Below are 12,540 nucleotides of genomic sequence, written 5' to 3'. Positions count from 1 at the left end.
CAGCCAGGTGAGCCTCCCCTCCTCTCCCTTCCCCTCCCCCAGCCAGGTGAGCCTCCTCTCCCCTCCCCTCCCCAAGCCAGGTGAGCCTTCCCTCCCCTGCCCTCCCCTCCCCTCCCCCAGCCAGGTGAGGCTCTCCTCCTCTCCCTTCCCCTCCCCCAGCCAGGTGAGCCTCCCCTCCCCTCCCCTCCCCCAGCCAGGTGAGCCTCCCCTCCCCTCCCCTCCCCTTCCCCAGCCAGGTGAGCCTCCTCTCCCCTCCCCTTCCCAAGCCAGGTGAGCCTCCTCTCCCTTCCCCTCCCCCAGCCAGGTGAGCCTCCCCTCCCTCCCCTCCCCTCGGCCCGCCCAGGTGAGCACCTCCGCCCTCCGCCCTCCGCCCTCCGCCCTCCGCCCTCCGCCCTCCTCCCGTGCCGGCCCCGCCCGCGGGGGGGGGGGGGCAGCGGGCGCGGAGTTCAGGCGCGGGCGGCCGCGCGTGGACCTGTGCGGACTCGCGGGCTGCCTGGCGCCGCGGGGCGCGGTCCTGACGCGCAGGTGCCGCCCCTGCCCTCCCCGCCCCCCGCCCTCCCCCCTCCGCCCGCCTCGGCTTCCTGGGAGCGATCCCGGCCGCGGGCGGGCGCGGCTGCGCGGACCGGACGGCTCTGCGGTGAGTGGGGCGCGGGGCGGCGGGACCGGCGGGGCGCGGGGCGCGGGGAGGGCGGCGGGGCCCGCGGGGCGCGGGGAGGGCGGCGGGGAGGGCGGCGGGCGCCTCGTCCTCCCGTCTCCGTCCTCCCCGCGCAGGGAGTTTGAAAGTTTGAAAAGTTCGGTCGGCGGCGGCGCCGCGGACTCGGCGGGGCTCCGTGCGGCGGAAGGAGGGAGGGAAGGAGGGGCGCGGGCCGGGGTCCGGGCGCGGGCCGGGGTCGGGGGTCGGGGCGCGGGCCGGGGTCGGGGGTCGGGGCGCGGGCCGGGGTCGGGGGTCGGGGCTCGGGCCGGGGCCGGGGTCGGGGGTTAGGGCGCGGGCCGGGGTCCGGGCGCGGGCCGGGGTCGGGGGTTGGGGCGCGGGCCGGGGTCGGGGGTTGGGGCGCGGGCCGGGGTCGGGGGTTGGGGCGCGGGCCGGGGTCGGGGTCCGGGGTTAGGGCGCGGGCCGGGGTCGGGGTCGGGGGTTAGGGCGCGGGCCGGGGGCGCGGGTTGGGGCGCGGGCCGGGGTCAGGGGTCGGGGCGCGGGCCGGGGTCGGGGTCGGGGGTTAGGGCGCGGGCCGGGGGCGCGGGTTGGGGCGCGGGCCGGGGTCAGGGGTCGGGGCGAGGGCCGGGGTCGGGGGTCGGGGCGCGGGTCGGGGCGCGGGCCGGGGTCGGGGGTTGGGGCGTGGGCTGGGGCCGGGGTCGGGGCGCGGGCCGTCTTAGGGTGCAGAGTCCGTGAGCTGCGGGTGGAGAGCCAGACGCAAGGGACCCAGCACTGGTGGGAAAACCGTGGGGCCTCCGCCGTGCCCCGCCCCGGCCTCCCTGCCCTGCCCCCAGCCTCCCTGCCTGGCCTCCCTGCCTGGCCTCCCTGCCCGGCCTCCCTGCCCCCGGGCCTGCCCAGATGAGCGCCCAGGAGGTGGATGGGCTTGGATGGTGGCTCGGGGCTGGAAGGGGCAGTGAGGGCCAAACAGCAGAGGGAGCTTCCCTCCCCCCGACTCCCCCTCCCCCTCCCCCTTCCTCTCCTTCCTCCCTTTCCTCCTCCCCCTCCAGGTCTGTGGGCTTCATGCATTTTCCATAATGGGAGCCCCTGCGCTCTGGGGCCGGCCTGCCCAGACGGGCATCTGGGAAGGGCGCTGGCTGCACCCCTGGGAGCCGGCCCAAGGGGCCGGCAGGAGATGGGGAGGGCAGGGGAGGGAGGGCAGGGTATGGGGAGGGCAGGGTATGGGGAGGGCAGGGGAGGGCCATCTGGTCTGGCAGGCCATCGGGGCTGCTCAGGACGCACCGGGGTTTGGGGTTCGGGGTTCATGCTTTGCAGCTGTGTTGGGCTCCATGCCTTCTGCTCAGCCACCGCACCTTGGGTGGAGGTTCGTTTGTAGTTTGCGCTGTGATTGGCACAGTGGTGTTTGAACTCAGGACCTCAGCCTGCCCGCCAGGGATCTCTGCCGTCTGAGCCACACCCCCAGCCCAGTTTGGGTTTTAGTGATTTTTGGGGGGGGGTCTTATTGGTTGGGTTCTTATTTTTACCCAGAGCAAGTGTAGGCCACAATCCTCTATACCAAATGCCTCCTGGGTATCTGGGATGACAGATCCGCATCGGCGTTCTCTACCTGCTGCTCAAGTCAGAGTCCTGCTGACGTTTTGCTCAGGACAGCCTTGCGCAGCAGCCGCAGGGTGACAGCAAGAGCCGCCTCTCCTGGCACACCCAGTACGGCCGCAGCCCGCTGGTGTTCCTCACACCCAGAACAGCCCTGGGTTTACAAGACAACGTTGTTACATTTATCGGTAGACTCTCCATGCCAGTAAGTCACAGTTGTTCTAAAGCAGGCATGTGGTTGGAGGAGAGTATCTTTAAAGGCCCCACTTAGCACCATTTAATTAAGTATCTGGTGAATTACTGGCTGTCCCGCCAAGCTTGCTCGGTAGGTTTGCACGTCTGCCCCTTCACACTCTGCAGACTTTGAGTGACACAGAGATATTTCACAATTCAGACGTGTTACGTCCAATGCCATGATGTGAACTTTGCATCTGCAGGTGGGATGCATGTTACCACACATATGCGCACACATGCCCACACACACACGGTACACACCTGTGATAAGACTGCACATGGGATGTGTGTTAGGATACGCACACATACACACCAAGTGCACACCTGTCATCAGGCTGCACATGGGATGCGTGTTACCACACATGAACACACACACACACCAGGTGCACACCTGTCATCAGGCTGCACATGGGATGTGTGTTACCACACATGAACACACACACACACCAGGTGCACACCTGTCATCAGACTGCACATGGGATGTGTGTTACACACACAGTGGTACATACCTGTCATCAGACTGCACATGGGATGTGTTAGCACACATGAACACACACACACCGGTGCACACCTGTCATCAGACTGCACATGGGATGTGTGTTAGCACACATGAACACACACACACCAGGTGCATACCTGTCATCAGACTGCACATGGGATGTGTGTTAGCACACATGAACACACACACACCAGGTGCACACCTGTCATCAGACTGCACATGGGATGTGTGTTACCACACATGAACACACACACACCAGGTGCACACCTGTCATCAGACTGCACATGGGATGAGTGTTAGCACACATGAACACACACACACACCAGGTGCACACCTGTCATCAGGCTGCACATGGGATGAGTGTTAGCACCCCCCCACACACATACACACACGGTAGTGCACACCTGTCATCAGGCTGCACATGGGATGTGTGTTACACACACAGTGGTGCACACCTGTCAGGCTGCACATGGGATGTGTGTTACACAGACAATGTACACCTGTGATAAGGCTGCACATGGGATGTGTGTTAGCACACATGAACACACACACACACACCAGGTACATGCCTGTCATCAGGCTGCACGTGGGATGTGTGTTACACACACAGTGGTGCACACCTGTCATCAGGCTGCACATGGGATGAGTGTTAGCACACCCACACACACACATACACACACGGTAGTGCACACCTGTCATCAGGCTGCAGGAGACCAGGCTGGGGCTCAGGTGGTTCGGCACTGGTCTAGAGGGCTACCTTAAACCCCCATTCAATCCCTGGTTCAGTCCCTTGTCCACCAAGAAAACCCGTTTTGTCATTTAGGTCCCCGTCCATCCCTACGCACTATCAACACAGGCGGTGAAGCTGAGCCCTGCTCTGAGGGCGCCTGGGTGACACTGTACAAATAGCACCCACCCAGGCTCCACCAGAATCAAAGCCAGCACATTATCTGAGCACATTGGTTGGACTTCTGAGGAAGATTTCTTCCTGGGGAGGTGGGCTGGAGGCCATGAGCACTGTGCTGCAGTACCCCGGCCAATTAAGTACTATGCTGCAGTACCCTGGCTGACTAAGCACTGTACTGTAGTACCCTGGCCTAATGAGCCCTGCACTGTAGTACCCTGGCCTACTGAGCGCTGTGCTGCAGTGCCCTGGCCTACTGAGCGCTGCGCTGCAGTACCATGGCCTACTGAGCATTGCTGTAGTACCCTGGCCTATGGGGTAGAATGGGCCCCCAAACAGGTGAGCACTGCCAGTTCCTGTGGGGCAGAGTACATGGCCTGCTGAGCCAGGAGCCAGGAAGTGGGGTTCAGTGGCCCAGACTGGGGAACAGGGTAGGATGGGGGGTGAGGTGCCTAGAATACACAGGCTGAGGGGGCCCGGCAGAGACAGTCTTCCGTCTTGCATGGCTCTGGGGCTTTGAGGCAGGGAGAGGGTGAGGAGGTGAGCTGAGTACACAGGGTTCATGGCAGGCTGCAGCTGGACAGCCCTTAACGTTTATCATCGTCTTGGCTGACATAAGAAAGGGTTTCCTCTGGGGGCTTCGGGTGCTAGGCGGTTCTCATTTTGCTTTATTTTTACACTGTCCTTAGGAGCGGGATCACACATCCCCTAAAGGCCCAGGACATTTACCACTTAAGTCTTAGGCACAGCAGTGTTCATCCCTCACCCTGAGGGAGGTTTGGAGGCAGAGGCCCGGCCTCCACAGCCGCTGCTGGCAGGGTTGCTGTCAAGACTTCATATGAACTAGATGACCATCTTGCCGTGGTGATCGTCAGATGGCTATAGTGTGTGCCCTCTCATGCGGTCTGTTTAGGAACAATATTCACCATTGTATGTGAGACAGTCGGTTCCCTTCTGAGCATAGTAAAGAACCCAGACACTCAAGAGGCTAGCACTTTATGGACCTAAAGATAACTGTCTGCACACACATGAACGAATGCCTCTGGTTCCTTGCTGGATTTCTTTGTCAGTTCCTGGGCCTTCGTGAAACTGAACTTTAGCAGAGCTGGCCAAGGTTTTGGATAAAATACCCAAGTGATACCAGCCTCTGGGGCTTTCCCCTGGGGGCGGATGGTTTGAATGGTTTGATCGCGCCTGTACTGGGGTTGTTCTGAGCCTCACGGCGTCCACTTCTCACCCTGGGGAGAATAAAATAATCCTGATTAGGATTCCACCCCACCCCCATCACTGGCAAAAGCCCGTTATTTCAACTACCGTTTCAAAGAGCTTGAGTTGGCTAGTTAACGCGGGGTTGCTTCTCTGATTGGAGAAGGATGGTTTCCAAAGCACCAAGCCTGGGTGGATGCCCTCCGCCCTCACGGCTGGGTGTTGTGGGAGGTTTTCCTGGCACCATTTGTGAGCCTGGTTCTTACAGCAGGGCCGCAAAGATTGTTCTTCAGCAGCCACTGTTCACGGACTTTGAAAGAGTTGTGCTTTCCCCAAAGGAGTGTAACACCTGAGCCACTTGCTAGAAAAGTGTGCAGCGCAACTCAGCTGGTTCCAGAGGTGGGTCTCAGCGGCTTGTCCTCTCTCCCTGCTTCCCCTCCCTCTCCCCCCCACCCGCCCTCCCGGCCTGCCCTCCCCCTGCTTCCCCTCCCTCCCCCCCTTCCCAGCCTGCTCTCTCCCTGCTTCCCCTCCCTCTCCCCCCACCCACCCTCCTGGCCTGCCCTCCCCCTGCTTCCCCTCCCCCCCTCCCGGCCTGCCCTCCCCCTGCTTCCCCTCCCTCTCCCCTCCCCTCCCCCCTCTGGGCCTGCTCTCTCCCTGCTTCCCCTCCCTCTCCCCCCCACCTGCCCTCCCGGCCTGTCCTCCCCCTGCTTCCCCTCCCTCCCCCCCTCTCCCCCCTCTCCCCTCCCCTCCCCCCCCTCCGGGCCTGCCCTCCCCCTGCTTCCCCTCCCTCCCCCCCTCTCCCGTCTTCCAGCGTGCTCTCTCCCTGCTTCCCCTCCCTCTCCCCTCCCCTCCCCCCCCTCCGGGCCTGCTCTCTCCCTGCTTCCCCTCCCTCTCCCCTCCCTCTCCCCTCCCCTCCCCCCCCTCCGGGCCTGCCCTCCCCCTGCTTCCCCCCCCCCCCCCCCCCGCCGGCTCTCTTCTTTGTCCCCCACTCCTCTACTTCCTCGTCCTTGCTCATGCTCTGCTCTTCTCCTTTCCATCCTTTCTCTTGCCTTCTCTGGTTGGCCTGTGGTCCATGGCTCTTTCCTCTTCCCCCACTCTGTACCTGCGTTTGTGCACTGCCCCATTTATTCACCTGCTACTTATGCATGGTTTTATGTCTGCCTGCTGGGAACATTTTGCTTTAGTACATTCTATATCTCTAACAGTTTATAAAATTGTAGAAAATCAAGTAACAAACCTACTACAAGGAAAACTTCCTATCTAAAATATAAATAAGATGGACAATCATGTTTTGAATAAATAGTACAATTTTGAGCAATTCATATCTAGAATTTTATATATTTAAATTTTTTCTGTCCAAAATAGAATATGTGTGAATGATTATCTGATTGCAATGAACAGTGTGCATATTTTGACTTGTCTAATGATTTCTGTCTTTGCTTAAATTATGTTCAGCTTGTGAACATAAGAAAATCAAGATTTTTTTTCCATTTCCCTAAAACTTAGACACTTGAGTTATATTACAACATTCAAACATGTGTCTGCCTAAAGCAACAAAATGGAAATGTTATCACAGCACACCACGCTGACCACCTGTGTGACGTAAATGGAAATACAGTGAAGGGATGAAAGGCTGGGATGGCAAAGGAATCTACATTTTGAGTGTCAGTGTCTGTGTGGATTTGTAGACAAGCAGGAGATCGCTGTGTACATGTATCTGAGCCTTCTTAACCCAGTACCTCAGTGGGGGAACAGGGACTGGGGGAAGTCAGAGTTTCAGTACGTGTCTAAAATCTGTGTCTGCCCATGTCAAGGAAAACACTTGACATACACAATGCAGTAGTACTCACTGCACAAGCGCTTACTTGAGTGTCCTGGGCCATTCCCGAGCACACAGCGCTAGGAAACCTGTTCTCTAGTTGGAATCACCGCTGGGGGCCCTGTTAAATCTGTATAGAGAAGACTTACGCTCGGATGTTTCTTAAGTGAAACATTTCCGAGGCCAGTGGGTCCTAGCTGGGGCCAGCAGCCCCTGCACCTTCCCCAGAGGCACCGGGCACTCCCCCTGAGTGACTTAATAAAAATCATTCGGTATTTGAGTTAGAGAAACTATTGTCATTTTTTTCTATTTGAAATATATTTTATGTTATTTTTTTTTAACTAATCGTCATGTTTAATTTCAGTGTAACAACCTGGCACCAGCATGCTCTGCTGTATAATTCACTTAATTTTTTATTTTTATTTTCTGGCCATAGGGTTTGAACTCTGGGCCTGGGTGCTGTCCCTGATCTCTTTTGCTCAAGGCTAGCGCTCTACCACTTTGAGCCACAGTGCCACTTTGGTTTCTGAGGGGTTAATTGGAGGTAAAAGTCTCACGGGGACTTTTCTAAAACCCGGTCTGGCTTTGAACCATGATCGCCAGATCTCAGTGCCCTAAGTACCTTGGATTACAGGTATGAGCCACCGGGTCCCCAGCTCTACTGAGCACTTTTCTTGATTGTGTAGCAGCTGGTTTAAACAAAGAGTGGATAGTGGAGGTATCAGCGCACTGTGGGAAGCTGGCCCAGGCATTGAGGGCATTTAGCCCTAGAGTAGACCTCCATCTAGCAGTTGCTACAAAGTAGCCTCCTTTCTTCAAGGAAAGGCAAATGCAGGGGTAAGAGAGGAGACTTACTTGTCTTAGAAATCCTTCAGAACTTGACACTGAAAAGGAGTTAAAACAAATAAGCAGGACCGACACACTGGCACGTCTCTGTGCGGGCTTTGCCTCCGCAGTGCAGGGCCGACTCCAGCTGAGCCCGGTCAGGACCCCAGATGACTGGTGCTTTCTTAACTTCCACGTGGGTCCAGGCCTTGGCACGGGTGAGGGGCACCAAGGAAGATGGTTGTTCCGAAAAAATGCCTGAGCTGGAGTGAGCTACTTCCTTTCAGGACTAAAAAGCATGCGTTTCCGTTATGGTATAGCCAGCTCAGCACCTTGATTAAAAAGTGAGTCCTAAAGTAAATAACGAGGCAGTGGGAGATGCTGAGGCTGCGTTAGATCCCTCCTGGTTTAATCTCCTCCTTTACCGAGGTTACAGAACACCTTTCCACGCCAGCTAGCCTATGAATATTTTCCAGGGTACAGAACACCTTTCCACGCCAGCTAGCCTATAACTATTACCCAGGGAACAGAACACCTTTCCACACCAGCTAGCCTGTAACTATTACCCAGGGAACAGAACACCTTTCCACACCAGCTAGCCTATAACTACTACCCAGGTTACAGAACACCTTTCCACACCAGCTAGCCTGTAACTATTACCCAGGTTACAGAACACCTTTCCACGCCAGCTAGCCTATGACTGTTACCCAGGTTACAGAACACCTTTCCACACCAGCTAGCCTATGACTGTTACCCAGGTTACAGAACACCTTTCCACACCAGCTAGCCTATGACTGTTACCCAGGTTACAGAACACCTTTCTACGCCAGCTAGCCCATGATTATTACCCAGGTTACAGAACACCTTTCCACACCAGCTAGCCCATGACTATTACCCAGGGTACAGAACACCTTTCCACACCAGCTAGCCCATGACTGTTACCCAGGGTACAGAACACCTTTCCACGCCAGCTAGCCTATGAATATTACCCAGGGTACAGAACACCTTTCCACGCCAGCTAGCCCATGACTGTTACCCAGGGTACAGAACACCTTTCCACACCACCTAGCCTGTAACTATTACCCAGGGTACAGAACACCTTTCCACACCAGCTAGCCTATGACTGTTACCCAGGGTACAAAACACCTTTCCACGCCAGCTAGCCTATGAATATTTGCTTTTTGCATTCCAACGTCATACGTTTTGCTGCCTTACACACTTTTCATGAAGCGATCCTGTGTTCAGACTTCTTTTCTCTCCGCCTTGCCCGAAGGCAGCCCTTGGCCCTCTGGTGGCGCATAGTCTGGCGCTGTTTGTGGCCGTTTGCTCCTTTCCTGGGTGAGGTGCTCCACTCGTGGAGAGTGTCTGGAACCGCCATGTAAGCGTTCATATCTGGCATCTATTTGTTCTGCTTTCCTACAGCTTTAGCTCCATAAAGGTCAATGTGTACCAAGACGGGCTTTCTGTTTTCTTCAATAGATGCCTCAGGTGAGACGGGAGAGCTTGGGAGCTTGCTCGGCACTCAGCACGGGGTGGGGGGGGGGGGGGGAGGCTGGTACTCCCGCTTTTGTCCAAAAGTACTTCTGTTCCGAATTGCATTGAGTCTCGCAGTGAGCTTGAACGTGGCTTAGCCAGGCCTCCTGTGGTAACTGCCATAGAAGCCTGTGGGTGGGTTTTTGAGAGGGAGGTGGAGGAGAGGAAAGGCCGTCCCCATCTCAGAGCAGCCAGGGTGCTAGGAGCAGGCCCCCTTTCCAGCCAGCTTTTCACAGAGCAAAGACTCAAAGTGAAGTCAGGTGATGAGGGCCACAGGCGGTGCAGAGGCGGCCGGGCTCCTCTGGGTGAGACGGATGTCCAGCAGCGTAGGGAAGCAAGGAAGAGCAGGGACTGGCCCAGGCACACAGCGAGGGAGAGCAGGGACTGGCCCAGGCACACAGCGAGGGAGAGCAGGGACTGGCCCAGGCACACAGCGAGGGAGAGCAGGGACTGGCCCAGGCACACAGCGAGGGAGAGCAGGGACTGGCCCCAGGCACACAGCGAGGGAGAGCAGGGACTGGCCCCAGGCACACAGCGAGGGAGAGCAGGGACTGGCCCCAGGCACACAGCCCGGGGTGGGAAGGCCCATGCGGGCATGAACTGCGATGCTGAGCATAACGAGGGGCTGGGAAGGTGCTCTGCGTAGAGTGCTCGCCTAGCATGCATGAAGCCCTGGGCTCGATTCCTCAGCACCACACACACAGAAAAAGCCAGAAGTGGTGCTGTGGCTCACGTGGTAGAGTACCAGCCTTGAGCAAAAGAAGCTCAGGGACAGCGCCCAGGCTGAGTTCAAGCCCCAGGACTGGAAAAATAAATGGAAAGAGAGAAATCCTGGGATGGTCCACTCACTCCAGGTGTGGGGAAACATGGCGCTGTTGTCTAAATACACTTCTGTTCTGAATTGCACTGAGTCTCTCGCAGCGAGCTTGGACATGGCTTAGCAGCCATCCTGTGACAGTTGGGCAACCAACCGGGGATGAGTGTTTAAAGGTAAGCAGTGAGAACTCCAGCATTCTGGAGTTCTGGAATCACCTGTGGTGTGAACCAGACAGGGTCATTCTGGGGAGAGAGGCAAGTGAAGATTGAAGATAGGCATGCCTCAGACTCCCGTGCACACTTTACACACCGTACACACCAACACACCCTACACACCCTGACAAGGCTGCAGGCAGTCCCCAGCCCTCACACCATTCCCAACTCTCCAAGAGGAAGACACTTTTTCCTTTTCCTCTCTCTTTTTTCCCTCCCCTCCCTCCTTCCCTCCTACCCTCCCTCCCTCCCTCCTTTTTACCCAAGGCTAGGACTCTACCACTTGAACAGATTTTTGCTGGTTAATTGGAAAGAAGAGACTCCTGTACTTTCCTGTTCCAACTGGTTTCTGACCCTTGATTCTCAGATAACAGCCTGCTGAGTAGCTAGCATTACAGGCATGAGCCACCGTACCTGCTGAGGAAGATCTTGTCAAGGCCCAGGTCTAGCGTAGCATCTGGATGGGTTAGGGGATGAACTTAAGGTTCAACATGCCATAAAACAATCTTGACTTTCCAGGAAATACTCTAGAACTTTTTCCACTTTCACCTTAATGATATACCGCATCCATATTCATAATTAATTTAAAAACCCAATTCATCATCTTCCTTTTGAAATAAGTTTACATAAAAACAAAACCAGCACCAGAAATAAGAAAAATGAGTCATGCTTTTGAGCTAATTTGTATCTCTACTTGTGTTGCAAAACATGACTTAAAACCTTATTTCATCATGATTAATTTCATTCTATAAAAACTGTGAGATGACTTTAGCATAATTAAGAAATGAAAAATGCAAAATTCATGAGAATCCCCAAAAGATACTTGATAGCTCTATTCTTCTCACAAGTTCTGACTGGAAGCTAATATTTATTTTAGGTACAGCTCTATTGATCCATCCAAGTACTTTCACATTACTCAATGTGTTTCTAATTATTCATTCGAAAGCTCTTTATGAATGAGTAATGTTTTATGTTTCCAAAAGACCAACTTCCACAACGAATACGGACTGAGCGCAGATATGTGCTTAGATCCTAAACGAGTTCTGCACTGGTATTCAGACATGTTTACATGTCTTCTTCAGTACTCTCTTGCCTATCCTGAGTTGCTAAGCAGGTGCATGATTGGGTTATTGTTTAATAACTGTGCGGGGCAATTTGAATTGTGCTAGAGAGACACCAGCAGAGTCCTCAAGGAGCCCGAGGTCTGGCTGAGGGACGGGGGCCTGCATGGCCGTCATTATCGAGGGCTTGCCGTGTCAACTCCATAAGCCCGGCAGAGCAAGAGCTTGAAGTTTTAGGGCTGATTGTGTGTATTGCCGAGCTTCACACTAGGTTCTGATTAAGAATGTCCAGTTACTTTAACCATTTTCCTTGGTGGTTCCGATAGCCAGTGTCTGGCTGGGCTGCATGTGTGTTTTCCTCTGTGGTAGGACTGAGCATCTTACGTGGCACTCTGAGTCACCCACGACGTGGGTCTGGTGCCTGAGGGCGAGGCGAGCCAGCAAAAGTTAAAAGATAACTACGGCGTTCTTCTCTCTAAAAGTCATTTCCTTGTTGCAGTTTCATATTCATGTATTTATTCAGACACATTTTTTTAATATAGAAAAGTGTGAAGAATGGGAAAATAAGACCCCACCAGTGGAATGGCTCCTGGGGAAAGGCATCCTCGTTTTCTGTTGGTTTTCGGTAGAATTTCCTCTGGTTAGGACTTGGCCCTTTGGTCTTACTGGTCTGCGCGTTGCAAGCATTTCTTCCTGGTGTGAAAGCGGATGGTGGCGGCAGCCGTGGGCCCTCTCATTTTCGTTTTGCATTTGGCTGTGGGTGTGCTTAATATCGCTTAGTTAACCTTCACACACCAGCAGAGTAGTGAGGCTGGTCCTGCCTGGCCAGAAACACAACAGTGGACCTGGAAGATGACAGAATGGCCCCTCCCCTCCCTCCCCACCCCAAACTGTGCCTCCCCCTCCCCCTCCCCCCCCGTCCTGTGCCTCCCCCTCCCCCCACCACACCCCAAACTGTGCCTCCCCCTCCCCCTCCCCACCACACCCCGTCCTGTCCTGTGCCTCGCTTCCATCCGGCTGTGTCCAAGTTGTAGTCTTCACAAGACATCAGTGTGCAAATCGCTAAGCTGGTTTGAGGGTATTTATGAAGACCGGTTGGCATACATTTGCACCGTGCAGGGGTTCATTGTGATATTTACACAATGCATATGGTGTACTTCGAACAAATCTATGTCCTCCCCCTCCTCT

Source organism: Dipodomys spectabilis, unplaced genomic scaffold (genome assembly GCF_019054845.1).
Source record: "Dipodomys spectabilis isolate Male_0828 unplaced genomic scaffold, ASM1905484v1 ptg000669l, whole genome shotgun sequence".
Classification (NCBI taxonomy): Eukaryota; Metazoa; Chordata; class Mammalia; order Rodentia; family Heteromyidae; genus Dipodomys; species Dipodomys spectabilis.
This window is presented reverse-complemented; position numbering follows the sequence as displayed.